The sequence below is a fragment of the Otolemur garnettii genome, unplaced genomic scaffold (assembly GCF_000181295.1).
Source record: "Otolemur garnettii isolate 467f Iridium unplaced genomic scaffold, OtoGar3 scaffold00041, whole genome shotgun sequence".
NCBI classification, from domain to species: domain Eukaryota; kingdom Metazoa; phylum Chordata; class Mammalia; order Primates; family Galagidae; genus Otolemur; species Otolemur garnettii.
Genome location: NW_003852436.1, coordinates 12,037,903 through 12,049,198, shown reverse-complemented (window position 1 = coordinate 12,049,198; position 11,296 = coordinate 12,037,903).

Here is an 11,296-nt window from a genome sequence, read left to right as displayed (position 1 = left end):
TTTGTGAATATTTCCCCATGTTCTTAAGTCACATTCTGCAGCATCCTTCCTTAAGGCTCCATGGTGTCAGGATATAATGTGAAGCATGTTGCCCACAGTTTTCACAGAGCTGCACACTTTGGTATCCCATGTTCAGCTTGTGGTTCACTGAGACCTCCTGCTTCTCTTTACTCAAGACTGCTCTTATCCCATCATTTCCTATTTGTGTTAGTACAGTCCTCTCCAAGGATTTCACCAGGCACTTATCACTACTATTCCTTGTTTTGCTCAATTTTGATGCCTAAACAGCTGGTAGGCGACTAATAGACCCTTGGCCATATTGGCTAAAGTCATCTTTCTAACAGCGCTGGAAGAGCTTCTCCTTATGGTGGGCACCCACTTTGCCTCTTCTCAGGCCTGCACATCCTCTGATGTCATGACTCACTGGAGGACCAGGCCATGATCCCAATCACCCAAGTCCTGACAGGTCTGGGAGAGGTGTCAAATCTACCTTCTGCCCTCAGGAGGAGCATGGGCATATCAAAGGTGACCGTTGTCTGGGAGCTCAGTGACAGACACAGGTCACCATTAGAAGTCCAGTGAGAGATAGAGGTAAGTAAGCATTACTGAGCACCTACTGTGTGCTGGGCCCCCGCAATCTTCACGGTCTCATGTGAGCCAGCTTTTAGTTTTTACATTTCATAGAGGAAGGAATTGTGAGTTGATGAGATTAAGATACTATTTGTGTGACCATCAGAAAGGAGAGAAAAATCTTGTCTAATTTCCAGGGTTCATTAAATCAGACAAATTAAAGAAGGAAATTTTAGGTGAGAACAAACTGGAGTGCTGACACGTTTTTCCAGCTGAGAAGGTCTGAGAAAGAGTGTGCTCAAGGACAATGACATGAAGACAGTGTGTGCTTGACCACGGACCCGTCAAACCCCAGATCCCCAGGGAAGAAGGGGGAGATGGAGGCACTCGGTGGGCAGGGCAGTGGCCAGGCACTCGACTTCCAGAGCTTCGATTCTACCCTCATCTTGTGGACGCTTCATCCTTCAGCAAGTCATTTAACCTCTGCCTGCTTCCTCGTCTGTTTAAGAAGGGTGGGCAATAACCCACATTGTGAGGTTTCATTAAGGACTAAAAGAAAAACACCCATAAAGCACCTTATCAACTGCATGGTGCCATAGTATGGAGTTGATAAATATTAGCTGTTAGGATAATTAGGAGTCACGTTTTACAGCCTAAAAGAGGCAACAGTTGATGGCAAGAAAGCCCACAGTACAGGGTGGGAAGTGACCTCGCTGAACACTGCCCCCAAGGTGGCACAGATGAGAAATACAAATAGGGTAAAAAAGGGTTAGATCCTGAGCGGGTAACCTTCTCTCTACCATAAGCCAGTGACACACAGGAGCAGAAAAATCCATTTCTGGCCTGGTTTAAGTCAAAGACGCTATCGCGGCTGTGAAGGGAATTCAATCCGTCACCGTTGCCATGCCAATGCGAACATCACCCTTCCACCTACTTTACCATCAACACATTTGAATAAGTAACAGTGATAATAGCATGCACTAAAAATGCTATTTTTAAAAAAATTAAATGTACTTCTGTCAAAAGTCTGGTTTTCAGAAATAATGGCTGAAGGCCAGATGAAAATTTGCATAGAATCCCTGAAATGAGTTGAGTATCATCCCAGAAGAGAAATCTGTAGATTATTAAGGGATTCTGAGGGATTGAGGTATTTTTCCAGCAAGGGAGGGGAAGTCCTTCTAACATTCCGAGCTTGACCAATGTCTGACAGAAACTGCGGGTGGTACAGGCAGTCCCCAGGTCAGCACAGCCCTCCTGGCTCCCTGAAGCCTCACCTGGGTCTTTGGTCTCCCTCATGCTTTTTTCAAGTGTTACTTGAGTGTCTACAATTTGTCGACGTGTATCTAAAACTGAAGCAAGATATTTTTTTTGACCCGAGAATTTAGCTTCTCCTGAAGCAGTCCTAAGAAAATTACTCCTGCTATACAAGATTTAGAATAGCAAAAATGAAATAAAATGAAAACAAAAAATAGAAATAACTGAAATGCCCAAATTAAACTGCTCTGCATCCGTGAGCTAGAATATGATGAGCTATTAAAAAGGAGGTTGTCAAAGGCTATTTGATGCTGTGGGGAAATATTATAGATTGTTAAGCGAAGCAATCAGGTGACAGAGTAGAGGATTCAGTAAAATCCAAATTTGATGTATGCAATTTTATGCAAATGTATGCAAAGGAAAAACTAGTAGCCTGTTACTCTAAAATGTTAAGAATGGTTATTTCTGGATGGCAGTAAGGTTACAGGTGGCTTTTGTTTTTCTTTTGTGCCCTTCTATATCTTCACAGAACATTTTTTTTTAATGATTGTGTATTTCCTCTGTAAGCAGAAAAACAAGAAATTCCAATGAATGTTATTCCCAGAGAGCTGAGGGCTTCATCTGAGTCTGGGGAGAGAGAGGGACTTCGGGGAGGGCTGCACTTGGGCTTCTGGGGCCAGGCCCTGCCTCACCCTGAGCAACTATAGTCACCTCTGAGGGCTCAGCCGAGATGACTCCATTCAAGTCTGAAATGACCTGGGTTCTCAAAGGATTTGTCAGCTCTGTGAAGAAGCAGTTTGCACTCCCTGAACTGGGCCCCACGATTATAGTGTTTTAATGTCTCCAATCTATCTGCGCCTTCTGGTCCTGGAGTAATAACAGATGCTCCTTGAACGGACACCTGGTTTCCTAGTGGAGCTTTGACAGGAGTGGTCGTGACTGGGCTGAGGATGATGCACCTGTTTTTATGACCAAAGGAACTCCTCGTCCCGGTGCTCTGTCTCCTACAACTCCCATCCCCTCCTCTAGCTTCCCCTCCACTCAGGCAGTAACCGGAGAAGCTGAGTCCCTAGGGACAGAGTGTTGATCACTGTGTAGGAATGACTGTGTGGATGAGAAGAGTCAACCTAAAAGACAGACTTTCCCTTTCTGCAGTAAAGGGTGGCCATAAACTCCACATGTAATTTAAAATTATGCACTATTTTAAATTGCACACGATTTTTTTTTTGCAGTTTTTGGCCGGGCTGGGTTTGAACCCACCACCTCCGGCATGTCGGGCTGGTGCCCTACTCTTTTTAGCCACAGGCTCCGTCCCTTTTGCACACGAATTTTGTGGCCACCCTGTATTTCTCCAAGTTCAGCCTTTCAGCCACCTGGCCTGCTAAGAGGACATCTGCTGGGCTCCCTTCAAGCTAGGCTTGTCTATGGGAAGGGCACAGACTTCTAGCCACAGGAATGGAGGGGATATATGTGATTTCAGGGCTGTGCCTTCCTCCTGACTGTTCCCACAGTGTGGACACAGTGGTGAGCCCCGTGGACCATGTGGGCAAAGTCAGTGCCTAAGAGAGACAAAACAACAAGATGGAAGAAGCCTAGATCCCCAGTGATGTTGCAGAGGAGAGCAGTGTGGCAACAGGATTCCCTGGGCGGTTCCACAAAGGGGGATCTGGTTTACCCAGCTGTTAATTCAGGGTCTCCTTGTTGCAGGAAGTCAAACCGCTATTTGATCAAATGCAGTGAGCCGCTCAAAGAGCTCCCCCGGGAACCCAGAATTAACACCCTGGAGCTACTTGTGGGACCTAGTGGTTGGTTGGGACCACTGTCAGAGCCTAGGACTGCTCAAACTGGGGCCTCACGCAGGCAGAGGAGGCTGCTTGGTGGAGAGTGGAGTGTGAGGCTGGCGTGCCGTGAGGGGGAGGCAGGGATGGGACATCACCCAGAGGGTGGCTGCCACAATTCTCAAAGACATGTTCCCAGGGCAGCTTCTGTGGGGCCCGGATGCACAACTTGCTATTAGATGTCATAAACTGCCCAGGGTTCTTTTTATCTGAGTTACCGTGACCAAGTTTCTCTCTTTTGCAACAAGGTGAGTTTAAATTAATAGTAAGTGTCCTTTATTATTATATCACCATGTAATATATCATATTTAACTGTCAACTCTATTACAGTTCTGCAGATCTCAGGTGCACGTTCCGAAGGTGGGATGTACTCTTTTTCTCTTTTGCTGTCTCCTATTTGTGTTAAGTGTGGGAAATGTTTCCTCTTTTCCCTCCTGAGGCTGTTAGCAAGTTAGGGCCCTGCCCTGTGAGCACCCTCCTCCCAGGCTGTGGGTGCTCCCTGAGGGAAGGGCTTTGCTTCTGTGCCCCACAGTGCCAGACCCGCGGCATACGGAGGGGAAGACCCACCAGCCGTGTGTATCATGGAACGGAGGGATTATCCCACAGGAGCAAGTGGGATGGGCCCCAGGACACAGCTCCCCAGTTCCCAGCCTGAACTCGCACTTGCCAAAGTCACATCTGGACTTTGGCCCCAGCTGCTTCCAACCCTGGACCCGCCCTCTCTTCCTTTATCATATGCTCCCCCTCAACTTTGAAATCATGGCTCCAGTTCTCCCTTCTCCACAAACTTTCTTAGAGAAATGCATTAACATTACCAACACTTCAGTCCCCCCACTCTGCTGTCACCAGGCCACCCAGCAGAAAAGGTCAGTCACGTGTATCCCACCAGCTGGACTATCAGTTCCTTTGGGGGACAATGTCAGAACTTTTCTTGGAAGTGCAATAGGGCAGAGGGGTGGGGTCCCTTCTCCTTGGGCATGGCGAGGGTGGTGCTGCTGGCTGGGGTGGCCTTGCCTGTACACACACTGTCCCCTGTGAGGACCAGGCACTAAACCTTTGGAACCCTGGACACATGGCTAGTTTCAATGTTTACCGTCAAGGGCAATTATCTTCGATGAGGTGCTGAATGCGGCTCGCCGGCCACCCCACTCTTGGTGGGCCCCTTCTCCAGTGTGTGCAGATATGGAACTAGTCAGATCGGTGGAAACTGAGTCATCAGAGGGACGTCAGAGGGACAGAGGCAAGCAGAGATGGAAATGGGACACATGCTAATGGGTCTTCCTGCAGGGGCGGGCGGAGCCAGGGCTGTGTCCCTGATCCTCTGTTTCTGCCTTGGCCACTGGGGCCAGAGTCTGGGTGCAGTGGTGAGCTCCCTGGGGGCTGCTTCCTGCTCAGGGAGCTCCCAACTGTGGAGAAGAAGGGGAAGATCTGAGTCTGTCCTTCTCAGCCTGTAGTCTCAGGCCTGGGAGGTCTGGGCCATCCAACCCTGCAAGGGAATTCTAGGCTGCTGGTTACCCCAGATTTAGGCTGGCCTTGGTTGACCTGGGGAGGGGACAGGGAAACTGAACCATGTTCCTGGCACATCAGAACCATCTCTCCTGCCCACATCCTCCGAGATACCCAGCCCTGCCCAGCGGAGTATCAGAGAGGGGCTGATGACAGGCCTCCTCATGCTCTTCCCAATATGGGACTTATGTGGCTCCAACAGGGCCAGCGAAGGGGGGTTGGAGAGAAGGCCGGAGGCCCCAGGGTGGGCAGCTGTGGGCATGAGGCGTGAGCAGAGGCCAGGGTTTATCACCAGGAGGCCACGGGACACCTTCAGGAAGGCGTTTTGGGGGAGTGGTGAAGGGAGCTGGGATGAAGATGGGAATCTGCCAGCAGAAGCAAAGCCTGGAGAACTGGAAGGGGCTCTGACCTGAGGAGCTCTAGGACAAGCTGGGGTCACCTGTGTGATGTCCCCTGGAGGCCTTACCCAGCTGGACTGAGGTGTGGGGGCTCTGAAGCCCCCCTGAGGGCTGGTCTTGCAGGTTTATAGGATAATTACCTGGGCCCCAGTGTGGAGAGTGTTTGCATAGGATTTGCATGTGATTTGCACATGAATAGCCAACTCTTTCTGTTCCCAGGCAGTGTTCCAGTTAACTATTAATTGTTACTGGCCTTGGGGTTTTTCTTTCTTGATGCAGCTCTCTGTTTCTTCTCACCCACTTGCTGTCAATGACTCAGATCTCCGTGTGTTGGGGGAGGAGAGGCCAGGGCGGATGCAGAGCTGGGTACACCGAGGAGAGTGGCAGGTGCCAGGGAGTCAGATGCCACAGTACCAAGCTACAGGCAGCAAACCAACCAGAGACCTTCCCAGAACCCCCACCCCCAACCCGGCCCAGCAGTCTCTCCCATCAGGATATGGAAAGCAGTGGTCACTCAGCCCCACCCAGACCAGAAGGGTAGTGCTGCTTCCCTCCAGCTGGCCTGGCCTGGTCTCCGCCTGCCCCCAGGCTCCCCTGCTCCCATCCTCCTTGGCCCCAGGCAGCACAAAGGCAGGGCAAGTCTGACCTCTGCCTGGGCTGGTGCAGGTGGCCCAGGGCTCTCAGGTCTACTGTGCCTGGCTCTGGATCTTGGCCCTGTGTTCTACTAACTGTACAACTTTGGGCCAGCGACTGATGTCCATGGGCCTCAGTTTCCTCTTCTGTAGAATGGAGTTGCCAGTAGTGCCTGCCTGTGTCAGCGCAGTGAGAAGGAAGCCAGCTGCCAAGTGTTGAGAGCTTAGCCATGGGCCTGCCTGGCCAGTAGACTGTGCTCAGTGCAAGGCAACCGTGGACATCCAGCTCCCTGGTGTGGGGCGCCTGGGCCGCCCCGCGCAGTGCAGGGCACCCGTGCCAGCATTTGATCCTCCAGCTTCAGCCTGCACATTTCCTGAGGCAGAGTTCACTAGCTCTGTTCTCTGGGGGGCTGTTTACAGCACACGTATTATAACCACATTAAAGCATCTTCTAGAGGGGAGCTCAGAGCTTTCCCAGGCAGCATTTTCTGTTTTTGACTGACTCCCATTAGGAGAAAGGACTTCCTTGGGCTGTCTCCCAGCTCCACCCCTGCAAATGGACTCAAGCATGGTCTCTGGGTAGCGCTGCCTGGAGCCCCCTTCTCTCCCAGAGCTCATCAAAGGTATCAGAATAGGGCTCCCTTCCCGCTCCCTTCTCTCCAAGCCACCTAAACTGAATAATTATGCTGCCCCAGGACATGGTGGGGCCACCAGAGAGGTCCCTGCTGAGCCCCTGACAAGGCAGCAGGACTCTTTCCACTATTGACCAGAGCCCTCCTGAGGGGTGTGAAGGACAGCTTACCATTTGTCACATGTGCCAGGCACTGTGCAGGACCCCTCGGCCACGTGTCATCTTTACACGTCAAAACTGGTTCTCAACCTTCCTAATGCCGCAACCCTTTAATACAGTTCCTCATGTTGTGGTGACCCCCAACCATAAAATTATTGTTGTTGCTACTTCATAACTGTAATTTTGTGACTGTTATGAATCATAATGTAAATATCTGATATGGAGGGTGGTCTTAGGTGACCCTGTGAAAGGGTCGTTCAACCCTCCAAAGGGGTCACAACCTACAGGTTGAGAACTGCTTAATGGTTAAGAGGTAAGGGCTCTGATCACCACCCCCATTTCCCAGCTGTGGAAAATGAGGGTTAGCGAGGCTAAGGAATTTGCCCCAAATAGCTCAGCTTTTCTGCTGAGGAGCCAGAATGTGACATGGTCTACCCTCTGCCAGGACACCCTCTAGAGCAGCGGTCCTCAACCTGTGGGTCACAATTCACAGGAACTGTATTGAAGGGCCGCGGCATTAGGAAGGTCGAGAACCACTGCCCTGGCAGTATTTGCCCACAGCTAGGATTTCTTTTCCTTTTCCTCTGTAAAAGGCTTAACCTATGAATCCTTCCAGAATCTGCCTGTTTCTGCATCCGCATTGTAAACACCGTCAGGTGTAAAGTACTTAATACTGTAGCAAGCAGTGGTCTTTCTTTCTGTTGCCTTCCCTTATTGATATGATGCCTTGAGTTTTTCCTGGGGTCAAGGGATTCTTATCCTCAAGGGCACCTACTCTAAATTCCCTTTTCTGAAGAGGGTCCCTCACCCTCTTACCTCCTACTCCCCTCTGAGACACAAAGGTACCTATCCCCCCACCTCTAAATGACTTTCTCCTCATTCCACGTTGTCTCCATGGAACCTGCTCACACCTGCTCTGCCTCAGGCCTGCCTAGGGCTTTTGGCAGCCCAGTTGCTGAAGCCCTGATGACCCAGAAAAATGCGATTTCTGGACAGGCTCTCTGGGCTAGGTGCTCCATGAGTTTCCCCCAGGACAAAGAACAAGGCCCCATGTAAGCTGGTAAATGTCCAGCTCTAATGGCCATGACCTTATTGAAGCTGGATGCAAATGTTGTATTCAGCAGAAAAGTCCAGAAATCTCTGTGAAATTTAGTCTTGCACCAATATGCTTAGAGAGAGAAAACGTTATTAGGAAAATGGTTAATGAGTTGGTATTTTCTTCACATTTCCGAGGAAACAGCTATAAAGTAGGGTTTTAGCATAAAACTTCAGGACTCCATAAAATATTAGGAGGCTTGGTCAATTCTGACTGCGGGGATCCAAATGAAGGCGTGAATCTTTATGCTGTGAATCTGAGAATATTTGAGGAGAGGAGATCGCTTATCTATTTTCCTGTTTGCATGGTTGCTGCTGGGGAGATTAGAAGTCCAAAGCCCACCCCTTCAAGTGCTGCCATTCCCCCGTTGTGGAACCCATGGGGTTCCAGCCTGGAGATGCTGGCTGCAGACCTGCTTCCGACTCCATCTGTCTCTCCCACTGCCTCCTGACTTTAACTCCCCCTTTCTGGTCCTCAGTCTCTGCAAAATGAAGACCATGGCCTAGATCCTTAGTTTTCAAACTTTCAAAATGCCAGACCCTCCTCTTCAAAAGAAATCTTTTATAAAGGCCACAGTATCAAACAGATTAAAGGGAAGCTGCTTCGGCTGTGACAACATGTTCTTCGTGGGTGATTCAGAGCCCTGGGGGATCTTGACAGGTAAGTTTGGGAACTGTTTGGGACCTGGTTTCTAGAAGCCCATCTGCTCCAGGGAAACCAAAAGGCACTTTGGTTTTTGGAACTTGAACTTGGCCTGGACAAAGGCTGCCGAGGCTCTAGAGTGATGGGGCGGCTGCAGGTAGAATTCTTCCACACCACACCTGCTGCTCTCTTCCCGTTCTTTTTTCTCACCCTTTCCCCACATTCCCATTCTCCTTCTTTTCCATCTCCCTCGGATACCTGGGGACAGACAGTAGTTTTCACTGTGGAGCCTAAAACCTGCCCTTGTCTAGAAAGAGCTCCTGAGTCTACTGAGAGGACTGAGGATAGCGGCTCTGTGAGACTCCACCATGGGGAATGAGTGGGGCAGGGTTGCCAAAACCAGGCCATTATTTTTTGAATTTATCCCCTCCTGTACCTGAAGTACAGTGTCAATGTTTCTGGGAGAAATGTCTTTTAATGTCCTGGATCATTAAAACCCAATAATCTCTTTGAAATGGCTTAACTGCTTCCTGCAAGGAGATAAAGTAAATAAAACTGTCGCCTCGGCGTCCTCTGTCACTGTATTGATGCAGCATTTCTCTTCTCTTTTTAATAACCGCATTCATTTTATTTCAGGCCAATGCGTTTATGCCACACTGGTGGTGTATACATTTGGTAATTAAATCCTGTTATCTTGACACTATGGGCAGAATAAGAAGCAGTTGTGATGCTTCAGAGAGGAAAAATACCGTAAGGAGAGAGAAGGGGAGTTATTTTGTATTCTTTTAAAAAATTATTTTCATGGAGCTTTTTTTTTTTAGTACTAGATCACTGACAAATGCCTGACAACAGAGATCCTTCTGTGAGGAAGGATTCTAATGAGTCCTGTGGAATTACTCTTCACTTTGCTGTCCACCCCAGCAAAAGAGAAAGTACATGGTATTTGCCATCCCACGGACCTTGAGTTTTATCTCAGCTCTCAGGCTTACTCGCTGTGTTACCTCAGGCAACCCACTGGCCTTCTCTAGCTGTCAGGGTGCGCTGGGCTGCAAATAAGAAAACCCCCCAGTCAGGTGGCCACATAATTAGAGAAAATATTTTACCAAAGTTCTTATTTAAGGTGACTCTAGGGATGTTGAATTCAACACCAAGCTACGTGATGAGCCCAGATTTGTTCCAACATTTTCCTCTGCCATCCTGAGTGGATTGGCCTGGACTCTTAGCACCCTCATGATTAAAAATAGCTGCCTCAGTTCTAGGAATCTACAGAGAACCAACAACAACCAGCAGAAGAGGATGGCTGGTCTCCTTTATCAGCAAGGAAGCACTTCCTAGAAACTTCAGGAGGCCCAGCAGCACACTGTATTGGCCAGAAGTGTGTCACAGGCCCTCCTCTCAATGAATAACTGGTGAAGGGCACGGTGATTGGCTCAGATAAGACACCATGGCCTCCTCCTCCCGCCTGGGTTGGTAATGGAAACCTTGAAGTTCATAGCCATGCAGAGAAGTATGGATACTTAAGTCAAATCAGGGCTTCATTAGAAAGGCAGATGAAGGGTGACTAGTTTTGGGGGTGGCAACTGATATTATCTCCTACAATCTCCTTGAGCCTTAGTCTCTTCCTTGGTAAAACTGGGATTATAAACACCTAGCTTAAAAACTCTGTTTTGAAGATTTAAAGAGATGAATAATATATGTTGGTTCCAAACCTTTCTGTCACTGACAGTAGTATTAGTAGAATACAGAGTTGATTTGGGGATGGCCAACTTCTCCAGAAGAGGCTGCTTGGGGAGCATGTGTGTTTCCCATTCAGTCTGGACAGAGCCAGAGAGTGGGGCTTCCATGTCAAATGGGACGTGGCTGGCCTGGGCCAATCCAGTCCTCTAGGTGGCCTTAGCCTTGCCTGCTGTGGTTCGCCTTTCATTTTTTAATTTTTTCTGAAATGTTCATGACTCATGTGACCTTATTCCTATCTCAAAGGGAGTCTCCAGCTAATGAATGGTGCCATCTGTGCTCACCTCTGATTCCAGCATCGTGTGTGTCTTATAAATCATAGCAAGGTGATATAAGAGATGGACAGGCCACTCGGAGCCACTCTGTCTCACCACGCCCCAGACCAGAGAGGCAGAAGCACTAGGGAGACCAACGAAATTCTTTCCTAAAACATCAGCTTGGTCTCAGTTTTAGTAAAGAGATGGGTGGGGGCAGAGGTTGGACCCGTTCTTAACTTTGTCAGCTCCCTCGCCCAACTTAAGGGCAGGCCCTTCCAAATCTGACTCTTGGAAAGAAGATATCCACCACGGACACTTCCTTCCTGCCCAACATCTCCCTTTGATATGCACTCGCCATGAAGTCTTCTCTCTCATCTCTTGCCCCCGATCTTCACCCTTTTCCCTGGGAGACCCTGTGCCTCTTATAGGAGCAAGAGGGTATGCCCCTAACCCTTTTTGTGTCTTGCTGCCTATGCAAGGGGAGAGGATTGATGGTGCCAGCTGGAGAAGAGAGAGTTCTAGGGACACATGATGTGAATTCCCTTGCAGTGGCTGTTTCCTCCCTAGTTCACCCAAGAG